Source organism: Varroa destructor, unplaced genomic scaffold (assembly GCF_002443255.2).
Source record: "Varroa destructor unplaced genomic scaffold, Vdes_3.0 BEIS01000005.1, whole genome shotgun sequence".
Taxonomy (NCBI): domain Eukaryota; kingdom Metazoa; phylum Arthropoda; class Arachnida; order Mesostigmata; family Varroidae; genus Varroa; species Varroa destructor.
Genome location: NW_019211458.1, coordinates 31260475 through 31284395, shown reverse-complemented (window position 1 = coordinate 31284395; position 23921 = coordinate 31260475). Strand labels below are relative to the sequence as shown.

Sequence of the window (23921 nt, the reverse complement as noted above, 5' to 3'; positions counted from 1 at the left end):
AATTATCGTATCATGTTGAAGGTCACCTAAGCGATGCGTATGCGATTTTCTAAACACATATAAATTACTAGACCGCGAGGGCTGGCGTGGAAGTCTCGTGGAAATTCCGCATGTCAATATTTTCAGAAGCTGTTCGTACTCCTGTATCGTAGTTTCAACCTCTCCCTGTCATTCACCAACGATAAACAGCTGAATGAAGCGATTCGATTGCAAGAAAGGCGTCTTTCTCGCTTACTGGTGCTTCACTCGTTCGATGGCCTCCCGACTAAGGGTCCTGAAGCGAACGTGAGGGATCTGTCGAATAGCTAGTTCACTATTACACGAGGCTGCATAAGACGCCACTCACACATTCGACTGCGACTCGGAGAGGGAAATCTATCCGCACTGAAATCAAGCGTTCGAAAACCTACTTTCACAATTGCTTTAAGGCTAAAGCAGGATGAAATGCTAGCGGCATACAGCTTCCCTCGCCGCTAAATCCTCACTAATGATCAACGGGAGCTAGGAGAGGTGTCGCCTAACTCGAAATGATTGATGAAGGAACTTTACTGCAACACCACGATAAAAACAGGGTGAAAAATATTAGATCACTGAAAAAAGACTGTCGGATACATTTCTCACTCACAGTTGTTTGTTAGAAACAAAGAATAACATTCGAATAATTAGATTAATGAGAACGAAGTCAACATAGGAATACAAGAGCATAAAAAAGGTCGTTAACGTGCATTAAGTATGCACCAAGGCTGTGTGTTAGCCCCTTCACGAATTATGTTATTTTGATTGTCGTCATGTGCAGTTCACAAAGGGTCTCTGAGTAAAAGCTCGATTATTGCTCCTTCGTTGTATCTATACTCAAGCTTTACCAAGCATGAACCTGACCGTTTTGAATTTTACGTCCGGTAGCGCTGTTAGAAATTCCATGAGATGGTTGGTTCTCGGTAGGAAACAAATCGTGTGTTTGAGCCCGGGTCCTGGCAACGTAGGCCTGGCAGGAGCGGGCATAGAAATGAACGCACAGTTCACGTGCAACTTTGCTATGGTGCTGCAAATCGTGGAGGAATCTATATGAAAACGTCTATGTGACCAAGTATGCTCGCACAGGCGTAGTCGCCTCTGACGTTCCAGATTGGATGCAAGCCGCTAAGGCGCTACTGAAATGCGTAACTTAGATAGACATCTCTTCTGGGGATCCCGACCGAATATCTTTTTGAGACTCACGCAGTATATGATCGTGCTAAGGTTTGCTATTTCTGTTATTACAGCTGCTGTCGATACTATGAGCACGGTGTATCAAATTGGGACTGTATTCTAGAGTTTCGACAAAAGGTTATATGGCCGTGTAAATTAGGTAAGCAAACTTCTTTAGCCAGCTCTCTTTTTCGTTACGCCTAAAACCATCCCTTTAAGAAATGCACGAATCATTAACTCCACCTATTTCAGGAGACACTGGCGGCTTTCGAACAACGGAGCGCAATTGGGTTTCTGAATATGAATTCTACACTATCTTTTTAATAGTTTTCCTATGTACAGACCTATAGATGCCCTTGATATCGAATGTCGTTAAGCGTCAAGCCTCCAGACGGGAAGCGTTTTTAATAATAGTATTATATCAATATAGTAGGGAAACGCTCGTTTGGGTACTCTAATCGAAATGATGGTCGACCGTAACAAAATATTGGTTGGCTACCGACTGGACAGATGAACTGTGAGAAACAGACAAGTGACTTCGGCAATTCAGACATTATCGTCTATTCACGTATAAATCACGTTTTGCTGTATATGGAACTAGTCATATGTTTGTTTGTTGCTCACAGGTGCCTTTTACGCTCTTAATTTTCACTTCTATTATGGTGCTAGGTTTTGTGTATCGGACGCTTTTAATTAGGTTCTACCTAAATCAGTAAATACGTCAGGTACGCTAAATAAATAAATTATTGAGCAATACTCGAAAGTCCTGGTAACTTATAACGAAAGCATTTAGTTTTATATTCATGCTAAATTTCAGGGTTTATCTCTTGAATTACATTTTATATTTAATAACCTCTTTTTCTAACACTAGGGTATTCACGTATGGCTCCGTTCCTGGAGGCGCTGAGGAAGATATTTTGTTAATGAAGTGTATAAATTTATAACAAAGAGCCAAAAAGCCGCTATTCATTTATAGATAATTTTGACTTCTTTACTTCGTGGAATATATTCCTTTTGAATCCTCCACAGCGTACAGCTCTATACAACCATAACTCATTATCACATAAAGCATAAATGTGAACTTCGATACGTATAGCAGTCACTATTCATTCTTCAATCAGTTGTGTCATCTTACAAGGCTTTCCTTATACACTTATTGAAAATGTCCACGATCTTCAATTAAGTCGAGATATATGGAGATCAAGATTAATCTTGCTTCAATAACGACTTGGTGGAGGCACGCTCAAAGGGTTAAAGATAAAAAAAGGAAATGCACAGGTAGAGACTCTGCGAGATAGACTCGCCCATGTAGCAATAATGGAATAATGAGAAACATGCTTATCGAACGGGCGACGTCTACGAACCTATTAGAACAGAAGATCGAAAATGAATAGAAGTTACACGTAGGTACAAAGCGTGTTTAATTATAGTAAGTATACTGGAGCAGGATGGCTTGGCCATTATTTCTCGAATAGCGGCTTCGAAGATAATTATCTTAGTAAGAATTGTAGCTTTCGCCATTTTCCACTAGTCCTTTATCGTCGGTTCCTACCACTGCCCAATATACAGCTAACCAGTATCGTTTAGTTCGACCGATTTCTGCACGAGTCGTTGTCCGAGTTTTACCCGACAAGTTCCGACTTTCAGACGCAATTCGCGCTAGACGTGGCTGCATATTATAATTAACATAGTGTTTATTATCATTTTCCTTTCATCCTTGGACCGACGCTCCCTCTTGCCCTCTTGATCACATCCAACATTCGCTTGCACTCAACGTCCCTGCATTTCCGCTGGGTTCCTCATTGCGTTCTTTTAGCCAACAGAAGCAGCACCCGTAGCCGGGGCGATAACGTCAGCAAAAGATGTTCCATAGGGTTTCATAGCTGTTATGACCGCTTGTCCCTTTTCTCCCATCGTTGCTTGTGTCTCTCATGATTCTTGTCAATTTTATGCCTATTCTAAACCTATTCTGGAACAATATTGACGAAATCGATTACTTTTATTAGCTAGTTGTTTTAGCGGCCTCAGCGGAGATGGGATCTGAAGTGTATGAGTTGGCTTAGACAATTCGACATGGGCTCAACGGCCGTGTTCGCTTTTCTCTTTCGACTCTCGATGTGGCGGAGCAAACCTCTATGAGGAAAATCGACTCATACAGCCGGAGGTCTCTAAAGGTACAGACAGAAGTCGGCCGCTTGATGTGGAGTTCTTTGTCCTCGATGTAGGGCCCGTTGCAGAAAAGAAAGAAGTGCCAGGGTATGCTATAACCAGACTTTATTACGTAAGTGCTTACAGGCCTTTCCTGAACTGGCTTTATCCACTCAATATAGTAGAAGTGAGACACGGACTGACATCAGTTCAGGAGGGTTGCGTCGTTTCTCTCTCTCTCTCTTATCTACCACACGCTCCTATCGAAGAGGTCAAAGGGATGCTTTGTAGTGTTTGTTGGACCTCAGGGCAACTTGTAAGCTTGTTACATAGCTGTCAATGGGTTAAGCTCTATTTCGATGTTTAGTTAAGCCTTTTTGGGGTGTACTCTGCCCATTTGCTTAACATTCCAGTCATCGACTCAGCCCGAATGAAGACGCGATGTCTGTTTGACAGTAACACGAAACCGATCATGACCAACGGGGAGATGGGGGTAGTAAAGGATATGTGCGTCTTCATAGAGGGTCTTTTTAGGCTAAGTCCTCCGAACAGACTAAAGTAAGCAATGATCTTTGGAAGGAAAAACCACGTTAAATGTCGAAAAAGGGCGACCATGCAAGGGTGCGGTGGACCAGAAGTGAGCTTTGTTCCACAACGTATTAAACTGTTGTCCATCCGTCACTATAATAGATACACATAGCATTAATGAGGATACATCGGGATAAGTGAAATGCATGACTGTTTACTGTACGGCCAATAAAAAATGAGAGTCATCAGAGAGGAGAAGACTTCTCCATTTGTAACCGATCATTTGCTTTCCAAGAGACCATCGCAAAGAGTTTGCGCCATGTTAGCTAAAGAAAGAATAAGAGATAAGAAAAAGAAACTGACCAAAGCTTCTCTACGGGTAGCAAACAAATCGTAGTCAAAAGGTAGACTTTGTGGGTGGATTAAAGGAGCATGCTGCTTGTATGGTATGTTACCGTCGCGTTGCACTTCCCTTTTCCTTCTTTTTTCTCTGAGTTTCGTGGGGCTCTCTCGTGGGTTGTTTCACAATACCGGTGTCCACGCATCGCTGTTGTCCTATGCTATCTAAAATGCTTTTCTATGTCATGCCCTGAATATATTGCTTTGAATAACAACATTGAATTGCTTGTTCGGTCGTTTGCTTCTTTTGAACTGTACACGGACTATACTACGTAGCGTTAACAGACTGTCATAAAAAACAAGAGCCCAGACAAACGGGTCTGCACGCGTTCGGTCTACGCATCTTCCCACTGCCACTCCAATATGTGCTCCTGTTGTTTACGTACTGTATAATGGACGAAAACTATCGTCCTGGTTGCTCTCGTCAGCATCTCATCATACTTCACAAAGCTAAGTGTACATACAAGCTCGGTAACGCAAGCGCCCAGCGGCAGACGCTAGCTGACAGCCGACCTGCGCCAAGTCATGGGTTATGCTGCGCTTCAATTCTGGCCGTTACTTGTTGCTACCGCTGCTGCTATTACCGCCTTTTTCGTCGGTCAGTGACTACAATGAATTTGCCGCTGACTTCACCTCTGTCATGAGCACGTAGCCTCCACCGCCTGGGCTTTGTGTAGCATACCCGTGCATTTGTGGAAAGGCGTAAAGGTGGTAAGAGACGTTATCGCTGCGACAACTGCTGCTGCAGCGGCGGCATTTTCAGTATCGTAGAGATGGCGCGACCTAGATGCTAGACAAGGCCACTAAGTAATGTAATAGCTGCTGCTGCTGCTGCTGCCGCCGCCGCCGCCGTCGTCACTACCAACAAAAGCAGATCAGGGCGTCGCCGAAGCAGCTGCGCATGTGTGTACGGTAGCCGGTAGTTGGCGATGGGGAAGGGCGGCAGTTTCGCGCTACTCGCTAGACTGCACAAGTCCAAAAGTTTGTCCCAGCAAAAAGGAAAAGTGCACGTGTGTGCGTGTGCGAGTGTGTCTGTGTGTGAACGAAAGAGAGAGATACAAACAACTCGTGCCTACGGCTAGAGTAGCATGAAAAGTATGGCGTCACGGAGGTGTCATGGGAGCCGTTGTCTGTCTTTGAGAGAAGATAGAACGAACCAGAAGAACAGAAAGGCTAGAGGCCGCTGACTACAGTAAATAGCAACGAGACTAGCAAAATCGTCAAATATTAATAGACGATCAATATAATGTATACATAATTGACTATAATAATGCTGCAGGTTCTTGGGTGTCGCTAATGCTCCCGCCGAAGGCGGCTAGAGTGGAAAGTTCCTTTTTCGTGTTCATTTGGCGTCTCAACAACGATCTTGACTGCTGTTCAATGGATGTTGGCTACTACTTCTATTTTGTCGTTACTATGCATCGAGCTATGTCAATTTATGTTGCGTCAAGAACCCATTATCACCGAGCGGCGTGAAGCTAACACGCTAGCGCTAAGAACTGCTCAAGAAGTTGCATGTAACATGAATTACATAGAATCGCAGTATACTCACTATGGCTTTAGACAAAACAACCGCAATCTACCAACTGGTATACTGAGGCATACAAAAGCGAATTATATGGACATATCGAGAAGGAAACTTGTGTTATCGATGTGTCTGATAGTATCTTGACAACATTCAGAACACGCAGAAACGTCTGAGTTAATAGAGGATATCTGCGGTGATAAATATGTTTGTACGAACAACCAGATGTAAAAGAAATCTATCTCCCTTGAATATAATTACGCTACAAAAAACGACTGAATACATCCATTAGCGCTGTCACAGACGCGTATCTTTTAATAGCTCGACTGGGAATTAGAGGACCGGTTAATATTATATCAACAAAGTTCATGATGTGAATAGAATACGTATAGATTTCACGACATTTATAATGTTTATGAATTTGAATAGGCGACGCTACTGTCATGCAAATTTTAGTAGTTGTATGTCGCACGACCGGTTTAGGCTTAAGGAAAGCCTAAACCGGTCGTGCGACATACACAAGGCAACGTACCCGAGAGCGTCCATAGTAATAAATATGAATTAGTAAGCTGCGACCATCGCTTGCAATCGACTATAGATATGTTCGAAGTGGACCTTATTACAAAATGGTATCATCTTTATACATGCGTAAAGCATCGTAGCCTTGTAGGACAGATGTGGTCTTTCAGGACCGGCGCCTGTGGTTGCATTTGTTCGACACTGTAAGCTGCGTTTCACGAGAGCTCAATCCTAGAAAAACGTTGATCCGGCACACAACATTTTGAGTGGCTAGGCAACTGGTAGACAGATTTTGACTCCTAATCCATGGCGAATTGACGCCATGTCACAAGAAAGCGAACTAAACTCGGCAACTTTTGTTTATTAGTATCCTCTAAGCTAAATCTTTCACAGGGTGAAACAACACATTTTACTGCATAGAAAGTTATTTATGTTCGGTAACTTTCCGGCTATTCTCGACGACAGATTTCGGTGAGAATTCGAAATTATTTATTGCCTTACAGCGTTACTTGATTTATTCAGCGGAATTTTTCAGCGTAAACAACGGTACTGTGGGCAGAAAAAAACCCAGCGTAACGATGGGGTTGTTGATCGCACGCAATTGCTTTGTAGTTGTCAAGTCATGGCACCGAGCTACGCACCAGCCTGTGACAACTAGTTAAACAGAACGTTCATCTTCAAAATTATAAACCAGCAAAGTTCTAATGTTAACCTTCCCTGTTCGAGATGGCGCATGTTGAGAACGTGACTGTATAGCTAAACCTCCATTGAATCCTATTCATCACGACGCAAATTAGTAATTCCACTTAGATAAACTAGAATATCCTCCGTTTATAGCAGAGCAGTAAAATAACATCTAATCTACGAAGCCGGCCAGAATGGCCAGGCCTTAAGGTGCTACCCATCAAGCTGGGTGATGCAATTTATCCATTTCTACTGCTATTTTTTATCGGTTCTTTCTTTTTCTGTCTACCTAGATTATGTTATTAATACCGGAATTCACCTAGCGCTTTCCAATCTAACGAAATTCGAGAATATTTCGTTAAGACAAACAAAGATCTTACCGCTTTCTAGAAATTCTAATTACCATGAGTTCAGTCGTTGCGCCTGTACTACCGTACGTGTCATGGAATAAGCGCAGGTATAACGTATATTATTGTTTCGTACAAATTTATTCGCTATATAATGAACGAGTCTATCTCTGTGTGCGAATGCTGTTGCCGAAGAAGCTCTTTAATATATCATGACAAAAGGACGGATATGCGGGCCTAATCTCCGTGACACCTGATGGGCAAGTGTTTTCATTTGTCTAGACAACATCAACCGCCAATCCCCCGGCGTCGCTGTCTGGGTGGAACCGCCATGTTCGAAAGCATTTTATCAAGTTAAACTACAGATCATTTTCTGAAAGCTGATTTGCATGATGCTCACGCCACGTCGTTTTGCTCTTGCTGAAATTTGCTTGGGCTTGTTAAGTCAGCAGGTGATAGCCGATAACTGTATAGATAACAATCTGCGCTGTAATGGTAAAAGGTTCCCGATAGATGAAAAAAACTTTGAAGGCAAGTATCTTGAAGTATAGCCATCTACTATTGCTTATCATTTTATGGCCTAAGATTTCTGTTACACTATAGATGTTAGGGAAATTTCCGTAGGGAATCGTATTGTCGGAACTTACGAGAAGTTCGTAATAAACTTATAGCAGCTACACTAGCTGGCGTGGATCAGGCAATTCATCTATCACATCGCATGTTCGCGCATTGCGCAGTTGTTAGTTACGTATGCGTTGATTAGTCCTAGAAATAAAATGGTGCTCCCTTTATTTTTTCTTACACTTTGGATAGATACGTGTAAACAAGCGAAAATTAGCAAATACTAGACAAAGGCGAGAAATACTAGACAAAGAAAATGTCTAATTTGTGTACATACAACTGGATTAGCTGGGTTTACGACAGATGATTCTGTTACAGTCACTACGAATTAATCACCCCCTATAGTCTCAGTGATATGAAGAAGGCTACAAGATTATGCTTGCTGATATGGTTCTTTACCGTTGATGAAATGCCATTTTTGTGCAGGTCGTGGTACTTCACGAACAACTTTCTACGACGAACCTTTGACAGCTGCCGATTTCGATATAACAGAAATACAGAATGAAGCGTACACCTGCAATGCCTTCCAACTGGCCCGTGTGGACGTAGGGTTTTGGATTTATGAGGCGAAAATGTAAGTCGTCGTCATTAATTAATAATTTGGGTGTATGTCAACACTTCTTTTCAAAACGCTCCGTCAGAGGTAGAGCAACAGCGAATAGGTACGACCAGCAAATCATCTTTAGGATAGTGAAGTACTTATCAATAGTATAAGCCTTGCGGAATCAATCGCACGCAATTAGAATGACCTCCACCAATAATAAGTCAGCTATCATACGGAGCCAAACTTCATTTTCTAATGAAGTGTATCATATTTTCCTATGACATTGTTTTCACGCCCGATTCAGGGAAACTGAAACACTATGGTACGAAATTGCCTACCGTTATGAACCACGCCGTGGGTTTCATTGTCGCAAAGCTAAATCGGTGTTCCGAAAAATAATAATAACTGTACTAGACAGTTTGAACTGTGTTAGGCGAATTGATCTTACAGATAACTCTTCGATACCATGAATGTACAGTCATTTTCTTTTGTCAATCTGGCACAATATTTCGAGGATATTCGTCACGAATACGCTAAAACATGTGGTTTCCATTTAAAAAAAATTAGATCTAAGGCCCTACTTTGTGTGCACAACCGTACAGGTCTAGGGACATGCACTTATGTCGTTTTGCACGGTAACCACGTTTTGGCCCTCAGTAGATGAACGACCTATTATTTCACCCAACCTTCCGACAAGAGAGACAGGGTTAGAAAATAAATTGTATCAATTCATTATAAGCGGACGAGCTAAATACTGCACCTTAAAATATTTGATTTCTGACATATTCAGAAACCAGGACGCTTGTACCATTAGAGAAAGCTTTTTCGTGGATCGCCGGCCCCGCTTATTTTTACTACTGATTACAAACACCGAAATGGTGGAAATTTTTACTTCTATACGCAGCGTTAGACATTGGTCTTCAGTATCGTGACAGCCTCTTACATTTTCGAGCAACTAGGAGTTCTGTGCGATCGGTAAAAGAGTTTTACGAATGATTATCTTTCTGCTGCTACTCTCCCGTGAACAAATACTATAAAACTTGCCTAGCGACATCGTGTGATGAGCGTATTTATGGTTATGGCGTCTTGCGCGTCATCCTCTGTCCGTGTTCACCAGTTGCCTTACGACCGACTGAGTCAGATACATAATGAAAAGATGGAAATAATATAACCCAGCTCCACGTCGGTTTGCGAGGGAAAATAATAAATAATGGATAATGACAACAGTCTAAACGTCGCTCGAAGCCGTTTGGGTCGATAAATAAAATCGATCTGGTCACACACGGGTAGCAAGTGCCTTAAATGGTCATTTTACTGATAGTGTTCTATTCAGTGAAATACTGCCCCAGAGCCCAAAAAGTTCAGCTAACTATGAAATGTAAACTCAATGTCTCAGGCCACACGTAACCCATTTAAGAAATTGTTTCCTACGAACAGCAGCTGGCGGTTTTTCGTTACATCGTTGTCGAGTGTTCAATAATAGCTCTTGCGTTTCCACTTCTCCTCTGCAAATACTTGTTTGTAATATACTTTTTACGAATTAATTAGAAGCGGCGGTGAGAACGCATGTGTTTGCCGAACTTCAGAAACAGGGAACAAACGTGTTGGCAATATTTAGTTATTAAGGCAGAACGATGTGCTCGTTTGCAACGCCGAAATGATCGCCGAAGAAATATAACAGAATCCGTTTTCCGGTCGGTAAGGACATGAGCAAGCGTCAGCATAAGAGATCCCGCTGTTAATTATTAAATTCACTTCTCCGCCTCGACGCGTTCCGTTACGAATGTGCACGATTCTCTTTGTAGACAAATAACCGAAGTATAGTGCTGGATATCGAATAGTATTACCGGCATGTCAAGCTGACCAAGGAAAGGTGTTTCTCCTATATGTGTATAGATTAGTAAATTTAAATTAGAGCTTGGTAAATGCAAGGGGACCTAAATCCGCCCACTCTTCAGCTCTATCTTGAAATACTGAAGTAGCATAGCTATACAGATCTTAAGCTCTATGTTAAACGGGGAGATCCCGTGTTCACATGAGGACGAAGCGTTCTCATGAATGTCAGTGTAATGAGTGACCAATAGTTAACGGTCGCAAAAGTAGTTACCTCGGCAGGTGCAATGCGTCGGCTATACGCAAGAAAATAGCATAGGTAGGTTTGGGGTTTTTGCCACTTTACAGATTCACTCGTACTCGCCTGTATATGCTTTTGTTTCGGTAGGTATGAGCTATCTTAGGTGACAGGCAGCTACACTCTATAAATTTCGCAGTCGCGCAAATTCAGTGAGGTCATGGGCGTAACATGGGCGCGCGTGGCATCAACATATACTTAGCCCGTCTTAATTATTTAGATATGAAATTTGAACAAGCTTTGAAAATTTAGTTATTGCTATCCCAAGTTCGAATATGGCCACATTGACAGAAACTCAGCTGTACCACATGTAGCCACGTAAGTAAGTCAGTACTGTTTATCTCAGTCTTAGACGGCATTACTGTTACTAACCCGCACGACTTTATACAGACGGAGCATGCCAAGTAAGGTTAGTCATTGCAGACTAATATTGTTCTTCCACGACGAACTAAAGTGGTTTGGCTTAAGATGAGTGTTCGAAGACGGCATTTGAAGAAGTCGTCAAGTAAGACAATTTTCACGCCAGCGTAACTGATGATTATCATCGATCGACAACTCACTAAGCAGCTGATCGGCGAACCTCAATAATGATCTTGCCTATAGGTTCACAAGCGGGCTGTGTGATCATTTTCTTACCCGAAGACTCAAGAGAGACGTGGCGCTGCCGTGCAGATGCTATACTCTAGCTGCATGGTTTTTGACGTATATGTATATATAAGGGACAGGTACACTATGCGGTGTCATCGACAGCATCGTATCGAAAGCTGGCAAAACGGCAAAAGCCACACTGGGACAGCAGACATCATTGCCATAAAAGCTCGCCAGAGGGAAGCGGAAATTCCTAACGATGCAGTATAGGTGAGAAGAGTAGCGAAAGTTCGGCTACCGAAGGACGAATGGCCAACAATAGGTTAACGAACGAGCCAGTCACCCGGCCAAGCAGACAACATCTCATTCACCAGCTCTTAACAAGAAAGGAAAATGGCGATGTTAACCTATAGCTAGGTGACACCATTATTTTGAAGCGCTTACTTAGCATCAATAGAATGTGTAGTGAGATGTACTGCTTATATGATCTACGGAGGCTTACGTAGGTATGGCTACTTCGCGAGGAGCAGATGCTGCGGGAGCTAACAGTGATTACTTCACTGAGCTTGGGAGACCGGGTTATTTATGCAGAATCACCCTTAGCCGACGATGAATGTCATTGGGCACAAGGTATCTAATTGAATATTATATTCCAGTCCTTTTGTAATTCTAATGCTGCGGTGTAAGCAATTACATTGGCGACAATAGGAAGATACAGGTGACAAGTTACTTCCCCAGGGGAAGTTACTATCCGGTGTGACATGGCATAAATGTTTTCTGTGCCGTTAGATTAACGTAAACCTTTTACCTCAAAACGTATACATATATCGAAGGTCAGTTAAAAAGTGTAATACTCTTATCAATTCCAAAAGTTTGCATCTTGTGTCATGTACATGTTTACTGAAACCCTAAAACTAAGTTGATGCTCACACGCTAAAACGTGGAAGAAACTAGCTACGGGAACCAGGGAATTTAGCGAAATGCTGCAGAAAACTCTCGAGGACTACCCAAAATGATTTCCCAACTTACCTTTGAGTTAAACTCATGGACAATGCCTTGAAGTCGTATTCTAGCTGTTAGGCTAGGAGATGGGTAGAAACCGAGGCCCTGAAGTACACCCTAGACATATAGTGCTACTGGAGCTGTATCTGTGTACGATCGTTTAATATCATTTATTTCATTCTTTGCGTACGTCGTATTGCTCTACTGGGGTGTCGACTGTCCCGCTTGACGATCTTGTTTTGAAACAATCATCATCTCAAGCAGCCTTGGCATTAAACGCTGTAACATTTCGCATGTTAGGCAGACTGCGGGGCATTCAACGTGCCATATTTTAGAATGTCTGCCAAATGTACGTGCGACCAAAGGAAATCGAAACAAAACAGTGAGTGCTGAGCCTGCAATATAGACAGAGAGACCAAGAGTGATCAAGTATATTTGCTCAAAGCTTGTAAATATCGAAATTTTCATATTGTAGTATGCTTATATGTGTGGTCGTTCGGTCCGTTTTGCTATCCCGTCTTATATGGTGGCGAAGAGGTCACATAGAAGCAAATTGCATTAGTGTAGTTAGACATCTACATAAGGCTGGCTAATCTAGTGTCTACGTTTATAATTTATTCATATCTTAGTCAGATATATATAGAATCGGAATAATGTAGTACTATATAATAATAACAATAATAATACTGTAGAACAGCAAGATAGCAAATGAAGCTTACTTATATGCCAGACTACTTTTGATAGTATATACAGTATCTTGTACGGTAAACCTTAGCCATGTCTATTATCGCCGTATGCCATTAAATAAAAAGAAAAAACAACAAAAATCGTTAAGTTTTTAAATTCCAGCATATTTTTTAGCCAGCCCTTGCCAAAACGAACGTAGTCATGCTGCGCTCTGGTCTGATCTGAAAACGAAATAAATATTTGCTGAAGCCCTCGCGCCGCCCGTATATCTAGGCGTAAATCTCTATTAACATTCTGCTCGAGTGTTTGCCGCAGGAAGACTTCAATGCAAAGAGCAAGGTAGGAATAACCGTTTTCATATCCAGAGATCGTAAATGTAGTTGCCCAGTTATTCTCAGATGCTATTTTCGAAAAACTTTATTACCGTCCACCGCCCTGTTTTGGACGAAGGACACTCATTTCTGATGTTACGTTATGTGTCTACTATGTTTTTTCTCATTTTCGTTTGTCCTCATTTTTATAGAGAAGCGGCACGTTACACGGTTCTTGGAAGAAGCTCTTAAACGTGGCTGTTTCATCAACTCGTTTGTTATAAGATGCATTTTCAAGGTCGTCGAGCTACAACGGTCGCTGATACGCACGCACTCTTGCGGCCACGATGGTGTAAAGGTCATCCAATTTTTCGCTGATGATTACTGAATCGCCATATATATATATTGCTACATATAAAAAGGATATATGTCTGTGAGGTAATGTTAAAAAATAAAGCTAAGTATACCGTATCGCTAAGCAGGAGAAGATGGGAAACCATTTACACACGTCGACGACGAATTGCATGAAGAAGATTTCTCGGGATGGCATACGACCGAATACTGCGCGTGGGAACTGTTGCTCTCGAGCTGCCGGATTGTTTCTATCCCAGGTATTTCCCTAGACCATGCCAGTGATCGTTGACACATTTACGTTGTTTTGGCGTTGGTACGTTTAAGTAATGTATGAAGGCAAAGATTATTCATCGTACATTTGGCAAAGGCAGACAAGCTAGCGATATAGATTTCCTTTTCTAGGGACGCAGCTGAACTGTTAATGTAACCGCCATTGTACGGAGAACAACGAAGGGTGGGCAGGCCAAATCAGGCTTATGCTAGGACATGGTGTACGCGTATAGTTTGTAATCTTGTTTTTTTTTTTCTAGTTGACGTACGTGTTAGGCCTAGTGTAAGCCTAGTGTTACCACCCGCCGCGTACGCCTTTTCTTCCGTAGGATCTATGTTATTTTGTTTGTGTGCAAAGCTATATAGTTATATGAATATGTTTGCGTCTTCGTTATTTCCCATGCGAATCTATACTTAAACACAATTAAATAACTGAGTGAATTCAACGATAAGGGTAACATATTTTCCACTACTTCTTATAACGCAGCTCGTCCATCATTGCGCTTCGTTCTGGACAAACTGTTAGCACTGTTATAGACAAATTTCTCCGAAAACTGGAAATCGCACAGGACTCTTGGCAATTGCATTGCCGAAATCCTATTTCTTTCGATATTCTTATTTAATTTTTTTACGCATCTGTAGTCGACCTACTTTTTTTCCATTAAAGGAATAAATGCCGGCCTTTAGGAATCAAAGCCTCTCCCCCTTTAGGGTCTTTCTTATTTTTTTTTTAATTGAAGACAAAAAGTTAATGTAAAGCATTGTAATTCTTTCGTTTTATTTGTCGTTGTTGCTGTTTATTTTATTGTTGTTATTTTATTTGATGTTGCTGCTGTCCTGCAGTCCAGAATATCTAACAAAGACATAATAAAGCATCAAAAAAATGAAAAAAACATAGTTAATTCTTCTTCTTCTAGTTAGTTCATTAACTTTTCACCTCTCTGTCGATGACGTGGCGCTTCAACAGTCGATGTTGTCGTTCGAAAACTTCCTGGGCGCGAATTCCCGCCCGGAAAAGCGGTATCACCCGTTTTGATAAACTAAAGCATTAACGTAGTACCATCTGTTAATGGCTCAGCATTATGGTGGGCGAGGGTACGCCTTTGTTTCAGGGCATTGGCCTTTGACACAACTTGTCTCGGGGCATTAGGTGCTTTTTCCATTTAGTAAGTCGCGAACTTTTCCATAAGATATTTAGGATGTTTGAACAGAACCTTAGATAGAGACTTTCCGCAAACCTTCTTGGCATATGAACGCGTTCGAACGGACTCATCGTAGACCTTGTTTCTACTGATATTGAAGAGTCAATTATGAGTATCGATCTGCAATTGTCGTTCAGAAAACCTAACTCGGCTATTTGTTGTTGTCTTCAAGTGATGCCTGAATTGCCTAGCATATATGTTTGATCAAAGCCAATTACGAAGCGGACGTCATCATTTTGATACTCGTAAAGCAGGCTATCCCCAGCATGTTATATATATATATATATATATATATATATATATATATATATCAAATATTATACGTTTTTACCGCTCGCTTTACTCTTTTTTGTGTACTAATTCGCCACTCGTCAGATTCTTCACTAACGAAATATGTCGATTACACACCATGGACTAGCACGCGGCGTAAACTTGAGGAAAACGGAATCAGGAGATCGGGAAAACGGAGGGAGTCGTATCTATAGCGTCAGTGTGTCGAGACCACGAATGAGCCGCCACACTACCAGAATCCTTTGCTCAATTTGCAGATCTAGCTAAGTGGAACGACCTGCAGCGTACCCGTGCTGACCAATAATGCAAAATCGTAGCTATCAAACCTGGCAGAATTAAACGCAAATGAAGTTAGTCTACATTAAACATCGCCAGTCCATCTTAAGAAAGCCATTTGATTTTTCGCGCCACTTGTGTCGATTATAGTTTATTAGAACATCATAACTCCTATTCGGGAGAAGGGATCGTGTCCATCGTCAAAAGGTTAAAGGCCCGTTGCTTTTGGAAAAGGTGATGACTTTGTATGCAGCCCTTAGAAGTATGGCATAATTGGAGCCATATCGACAACTGGGCTCGAGCTCTGCCTCCCGTATCTCAGTGAGTTGATTCACAAGGTGTTTTCAATGCAAGATGAACCTAACTATTTGTCATTATCTGGTTCTTTCGAATATTTACGATATTCTGACTCATGACGGACGTATTGCGCGCCTGAATTAATCTCCCTCTACTAAAGAGACATTATTTAATTCTCGTCATTATTAATTCTTATAAATTATATAAAATAAAAAGGATCGATTTGTCTAACGTGTTTTGCGATAGTACAACATTTCTAAAAATTAACTTTGCATAATTTTGACCATTTGGTATTCTTACCGGAAATAGTAAACTTGGTGACCTTCACGGAGTTCAACACGATAATACTTTGACATGTATGACACCTTTCAATTCAGCCACGTGAGGTGACGACCACGACATTGTAATGATGACGATGATAAGCGAGTCTTCTTTCTGTAATAATGGTTGCCATCTACTTAACAGTGGCCTATCGAAAAATCCTGTAACTCTATGTCCAATGACCAAACCCGTCCGTCCAACATAACCCCAGCGCAGATTCATTGCTAAGCTTTTGTTGTTAACCATTTGTTTTTACCAAGTGAGTCCTGTAAGACAGGGGCAAACCAACAGAAATAAGGCTTCTGATGACCATCCTGTTTAGTCCAAACGGAGATGCATGTAATATAGGTAAGTAAGCAAATGCAGGTCATCAAAGGGAGTTGGTGGCCAGTTTTGATGATAAGGCGTCCACGTTATTGACGTTGCGTTGCCCACTCGGAAGCTTCAAATTGAAGAAGAAATCGAAAAAGTATTGTATAATAGGTCGGACGATCCAGGTTACTGTTAGTGCCTTTAAACCTTCTACTTCGCGTATTATTTGCTTAGCTGTATGTATTCGTAAAATGATCACAATTCAGTATCTCTAAATAAATTTTGATATGCATATACATTAAATAAAGGTTTCCTGCTCGAGAAAATGCACGCATAGATAGCCAGGCAAAACAGGTATGTATGGATATATCATTAGGTCATAATAGAAGCGTGGCTGGCAACATAAAAAGCTTACTTTTCTACAACAGAGTTTGTCTTTACTACGTGTAACCGTTAGCTTGAAATGTTTGTCAAGATCTTATGAAAATATTTACATATTAATTGTCAATCTGTTGCGCAATAGATTTTCTATTTGTTGTATTGTTATAATAACACGCACGGTGGGTCTTCTACCCCGACTAGAGTGAAGAAGGGGGCTCTATTGTGTATGACAGTTGCCAAGTATCTGAAGAAAAATACGGAATAGAACTCAATCATGATGATGGACATTTCTTGCTTTGCATTGTTTTGTAACAGCTTTATCATCTCAATCACTTGATTCGATTCCTTTCTACCGTAAGGCAGATACAGCGTAGATTTTTGTTTAGTTAATGTCAAATTTGACTCTGACTACGATTTCGAGACGTTTCTTATGATCTGGTAACTCAGGTAGGCCAATATTTCAGTCGTACATATAATACACAACACTGAGTTTTCTTCGAGTTTAAGTGATATTGTCCATCGTCAAAAGTTCAACTATAACCCCGCAAAAACTTCGTATCGAACGTGGGCTGGCACGGTGTGCGAAACTATTGCTGGTGGAAATTGAGGATGGCCTTAGTCAATTTAGTTTTCTCTCCTCGGACGCGTCATCCTCTCGACCAGACTTACTGATCTTTCTACTATCGAGTTACAAGGTTTGCCGGTTCGTTTATCTTCAGACAGTTAGCTATGACGTCTCACTTGCTGATGAGGATGATAATAGTGCCACTGGGAAGAACTACGATAGTCTGACCTGACTAATAAAGGCGATAACAGCACAATAGTGCAATTGATTGGCTGCGGTTGGATGATCTTGTTCTCTGGCTTCTGTTGTGGCAAGGTTTCGAGCAATAAAGAAAAGCTAGCTGGATAGAATTTTCGAATCCTTCAAACGGCCTCTAAAAGCGACCGGTTTCTATTCGGTGGCTGGGCTTTCAGCTTGAAACGTACATTCACTCAATCATTGCCAGCGGGCGGTCGCTGAGACCGATTGAAACGGGTCCTTTCCTACCATCTCACATTTTGACCTCATCTTTCGTTGAAGCTCGTCGTTGCCGATTTCGTTGTGTGAAAATGTTCATTCCCCCTGCTCCAGCCTCTATAATATATCACCCGTTACAATTTAGCTTTGGATCAGCTCTGAGCGTGCACAGGCCATAGTTTGTTTCCTCGTTTTCTTAGTTTGTTCACCTTGACACCTCCTTCGAAAAAGCCACAGTAAAAGGGATAAGCTATGATAAATTGCCAGCAAGTCAAGGTTGCTTGTCTGGCTGATTCTTTTTGAATGCGGAGGCAGAACAAAGAGAGAGCTTAGACATGAAACTCAATGATGATTTCTCGCTTTCCTTGACGTCCCGCCGACATCAGATAACTCAACCAAACGCTTGACTTCGCTAGACATCGTTGGTTGATCGAACCGCAAGAGTACTACTATCACCATTAGAAGAAATGGCCTGTCCTGTTTGGTTTCATCGGGGGAACTTCCATGGTCGGACAATTGATCATCTCAAAAAGTAATCGTCCCTTTGGCACCTTCGTTGTCATAACCTTTGTTAAATGCATATTAGGCCTGCATGCAGGACGCTGTCATCCTGGATATTGGGCGGTCGTTAACGGAAACAGCACTTGATTTGTTCGACTGAACACACGTCATTTCAATAAGCCGAAGCAGGGTGTCAACCTGTCGCGAGAGTTTTGTTCACTTTCTGCTAGCCAGCTTTCAGTTCTTCCCCACACTCTCAAGTTAATCATTAAATTGGCTGGCAAAATAATGTCTAATAATGTTTAATTTGTGGGAAGCCTGTGTGTGTTTAAACGCATTTTTTTCCTGCGTGTGTATCAGTGTATACAGGTGCTGTGATAGGAAACTGGATTCGCCTGCACCGCAAAACACCAGGGTACAGGATTGTAGCACACAATTAACCACCGAACTACATTTGTTACCGTGTAGAATATTCGAGCAAGGAGCTCAGTGGCGCGGCCAGTGTGCGAGCTTGATTTATCGGCGTGTTCTACGAAAGACGGGAACTCCCGCGTGCGTGCCTTTCTTTCCGCCCCCCGATTGTATTCACGTGGCTTGACGTGCGCATCACCATCGTCTTCTGGTACTGCTATCCCGTCCCATTATCCCCATTTCAGACAATCTCACCTCATCCTTGCTTTCAAAGCGGTGCTAGTCCATTCTGTTACGGCCAACTGAGGTCAAACATTGTCCATTCGACTGACGGAGATTATACGAGTGCGCTAGAGAGACGGGTACATTCATGCCCTCGTCAGGCCAGGCAGCTCTCGTAGTGTTCGCAGGTCTGTTCTATATGATGAGCGATGGCTCATTAAGTAAAAACAATTAAGCACGCAGAGAAATGCTCAGAGCCGCCAGCATCGGCTGGTTGGTCCATCCTTTCTCAAACTATCCGCACGTCGGCCATTCTTCTACAGCACACCGATTCCCGCCTAACTCGTCAACTGAAAAATAACGGCTTTCCCGAATCAAGCCTCGTCCCCCGCCTTTCATTGGCCTCCATTGGTCCATTTCTCCATGTGGACGCGTCTCCACCAATCGTAATACCACGAAAAGACCTTCTTAAAAGAAGAGTAGCAGTACGTAGTCGTCGGCATGGTGACACTTTTAACACTCACTTCTTCTGCTCAGGCGGATCTCAAACCTTCGTCGAACGAAGATGCGAGCCACTTGTTTTTTTACAGTTCCAATCACTAGTTAACCTTTTGTCAATTAGTGGGGTAGCTTTCATTGGTGAATCGTTTTTTTTCCACGGACGGAAAGCAGGATGTTACGTCACTTCATTGAGCGGTTTGCAAAACAGGAATTGATGGTAATGATTTTCGCGGCAGTGATTTCCTTTGATTCACTGCCGTTTACCTATTCATGTATGGTATAATCAAAGACGCTATGATCCAGAAGTGCGGCCATTCACGCGAACACTTGCGTTGAGCAGGCTGTCGTAAACAGACACGGACGTATCCATGCTATTTGTTTACTGATTATCCTAAATTTCTTCTAGCACCTTGAGAGCGATATATAAGCGTAGATAATATGAATATCAGGGCATCATTTATCCATTCGTCATAACCATCACCAACTGATTGCTAGCTAGCTAACTCACCGTATGGGCTCTGTAATTGCTCCATTCGTATTGATGCTCCCCTTTCAAATCGTCATAAAGACATCGCTACCTATGTGAAAAGGCGGAGACGCACGCATTGATTATCGCATTAGACTAACTTTGATCTTCGCTTTTGTCTTAATTTAATAGTCATTCTACGTAATACGCAAAGGCTTTTGAGGCCTTTCTGGAACAACGAGGTTCGGGACTTGAAGTCGTGGTGGAACCATTGAGACTACTCGTCGCAAAGGGATGGAGGACGGAACAGGTGAACGGCTAAGAAAGTTCTGGTACGGGAGTTATTTCCCCTCGCCTTCAGGGCAAAGCAGCGCTCGTCCGTTGCAGCCACTGCCCTACGCAGTGCCATACGGACCCTGCACAATAGGACGATAGCGAGCCGCTGAATAGCGACTGTCTTCGGGCTACATGCAGCGTCTAGATGCATCCGAAAGCGCATCGATTTCGGTATCCCCCTTTTTGCTGTCGCGTCCGACACGCCTTCACGCCATTTATTTCGCTGCCTGTTCAACTCAGTCTTATTAAATATATATTGATTCGTAATTATCTTTCGCTCATTTGGAGCTAGCCGGCAATCTAACATTGCGCTCTTTTCATTTCAACATTGAGGGTTGTGTTGCTTCGGCGTTTCGCTTTTCCATTGTCCTCCTTCTATCACTATCGGAGCATGGAGCTCTTTTTAACGTGCTCACTACATTAGCCATTCTGTCGATATATATGTCGCTCGCTTCGTGTCACCCGTTGGCCTCCATCGTTCATTCAAATGCCCAACAAGCAGTCGCTTCGGACAGGGTTTCCGATTCCATTGGACATCGGATCACGATAAGGGATGGTTCCTTGGGTCGATAGAGCATCCGTACTCCGGTCTTCTGCTCTCAGTTGCGTAAATCTGCATGCTCCCCTGTAGTTCACTTCGTCCTTTTGTCGTCGTTTGTCCGTCCTATCTTATTACTCTCTACGACATTTCGAGTAAGCGAAAGCAGGTGGATGTAGGCAGGCATAATATGACGTAAGTCAATCGGAAACAGTAGAGAAGCTTTGTTCGTTATTTGGGTCAATGCCAATGGAAGTGGTCGGCGTTTCTTCATCTCTTCACGCAATCCCTATAACCAATTCATTACTCATAATATAACAAATATTTAAATGTTCTCTATTAATTTTCTAAGCGGAGAATACGCGAGGACAAAAAATTATAGTTAACATATAAAGACAAGTGTCGCGGTGGCGCCAACTGTGCTCCACGCGATCTTCGGTGGCCAAACCTACTGCCGACCCCAGCAGCACGTGTTATGAACGTTACCGTTAGTTTTACGTGTAACACCCGGCGCCTCTTGCGTGAAACGGGAAATGGAGACTTTTGTGTCAGTGGCAGAATTAGAACCAGCAACTACAGCAAGTCCGAGTCGCACTCATGCTTGTAATAGAGTATACTTCACAACGTATATGTGGGCTATTACAAGTACCATTAATAGCTGCTTCGTTGTTACTGCTACGATTATTAGTTTTACATTGTTTTCTGGTAGCCCCACTGTTGATCAGCTCGTGCATTCCGACAATGAGTTAGCAGTTAATAATATCAGGTATAGACCTGTCTGCAGCACCAGTAGCCGCATGATGAAAGTGAAGTGGGACAGGCAAAAAAGGTTTCAACTGGCGAGCCCCCCGACGATTAACATACTGACTCCAGTGACGTCCGATGGCTAGCAGTGTTATTGCCTGTTCTGCTGCATCTGCTTGTACTGCTGATACTCGAGCTGCCGTGTGAGACAATAAAGCTGCTCGGGGCAGCGTTACCCCCCGTAAACCGGACGGCCTGCGGGGGTGAAAGGAAGCTTGTGAAACATTTAGTAGCCACACAGTAGAAACAGCACCCATTGCCAGTTTCGTAACCACGGCCAAAAGCGCCAGCAATGTGAGTGAATGAAGTAGGTGCAAAAATGGAACAAGCAACCGACCAAGGCCCGCGAGGCAGCTATATGGGCAAAACAGCCCCGCCACCACTGATGGCCAACCCAGTTCATCCAACAATACATTACATTCATCGTTATACATAAACCTACAATCAGTATAATAATACGAGTTAATATTACCATAGTCATAACGATCGAATCAGCCTGTATGCTGGCCGTAGGAGCTTTCCGCGGCCTTGACACTTTCACACAAAAAAATGAAAACAGAATCAAGAAGCGTTGCCGTAATCGATCAGACAAGCATCCTATACGATGTAGGTTTGTAGGTGTATACGCCTCACTTCATCCTAAATAGCACATAAAAACCAATGGCGGCTGCACGAGATACTTGGAACAAATGTTCGCATATGGGAACGGTGACTGATCATAAGATTATACGAAATAAACAAAAAAAAGATAGAAACACGTAGGTGGTCGATAAGAAGAGCTACAACGCAAAGCAGTATCTAGCTCATTTAATCGCAAGGAAGCGAGTGGTTTATGTTGGCTCATGTATAGCTCAAATGCCTTATGTATATGGATCATACGGTCCATTTAAGTATAGCAAGAAAGCGAACAATACGGCTCATTAGAGTTTAGATATTGCGCAATTATGCTCGTTTTAGTAATGTTTTTCTCGTCTATTCATTAATTGTACTCAAGTGCTTCGTTGAACACGTCTTCCTATAAAACGCAATTTCTGTGTTTCATACACAAACATCTCTGATCTGAACTAGTTGCAGGTTTATAGCTGGATACAACAACAACAACAACAACAACAACCCTGTGTCTTCTCGTAAACCTCTCAACATTAATCTCTTCGTCAATAAATCCTTAACCTACGTATTTATATCGATTCGTATTATGGAAATAACACCCTAACTATACCAGACGCGTTACTGGATTCGTGTAGCCACTGTCGTGTTTTGAGGGGGCGCATCTACACATGGCACTTGACCTATATAAGCATAAGATGGAAGGTTGGCCATTGATGAACCCCCGCTTACCCCGCTATATGGCATACTTATATGTGACAATAGCGTTTTTGCTGTATAGTGCTACTTTGTCTTTTTTTCGCTCGAAAAGTTTTTAAATTGAAGTGCCCGGTGTTGTTTAGGTCTATTGGATAGGAAGTAACTACGATGCTTTCCTACACAATCATTTTTATGAACTTGAGTTTGTAGATTATTTAAAATCATCTATGATGCTTAAGCTGATCGTTATTTACCAATATTCATTCATTCGTTTTAGTAGATGTGAATTTATAAGGAAAACCTTCAGCTGAATTTACACTATTTGGCTGGGTTGTAAGCTATTTTCGATTCTCTACGCAGCTGTTGACTAAGCCAAGATAGTCCAAGGATTTAAATATAGATATAAATGAATTATTGTTTAAATAGGACTCCAAGGTAATTTTTTCACACTTGTACGCTTCGTAATAGAAACTGGTTGATGAGAACAGAATCTAGCTATTTTAAATGTCTTGAAACGTATCTATTTTCATCTAATATGTGTTTTTATCCTGACCAGTCACAACTCAAACTCATACAAATTTGCGTCATACGTATTTTATCTGAGATGTTGACTCAGTCTCAATGCTAGCAAAGTTTTTTTTTTATAAGAAATGCTTTCGCCATGCTTCCATGCATAAAGAGAACCATCGATGGATTTCACTATATTTGTTTTGACAACATGCTACCTACCTGATGAAGATGTACTTAGCTATGCTGCCAAATTAAAAAATCTTTAGAATTTGCAGGACTGGGGAGTTGCGGTTACTATGAAAAAGCAGCGTAGTTTCCCTTCGATCGTTGTGTGATCACCAATTGAAGTCGTTTTTTTGGCACTTTCCTGGTCGAGTTCA

At 42.1% G+C, this 23921-nt stretch overlaps 1 long non-coding RNA gene across 1 annotated transcript; it reads left to right on the top strand.

Moving 5' to 3' along the window:
• The first annotated feature begins 3849 nt into the window (after window positions 1-3849).
• LOC147755560 (uncharacterized) lies at window positions 3850-14778 on the top strand. Its single transcript, XR_015327773.1, has 3 exons — window positions 3850-8533; window positions 13086-13250; window positions 13435-14778. It is a non-coding gene; the product is annotated as an uncharacterized LOC147755560 (long non-coding RNA).
• Window positions 14779-23921: the final 9143 nt, after the last annotated feature.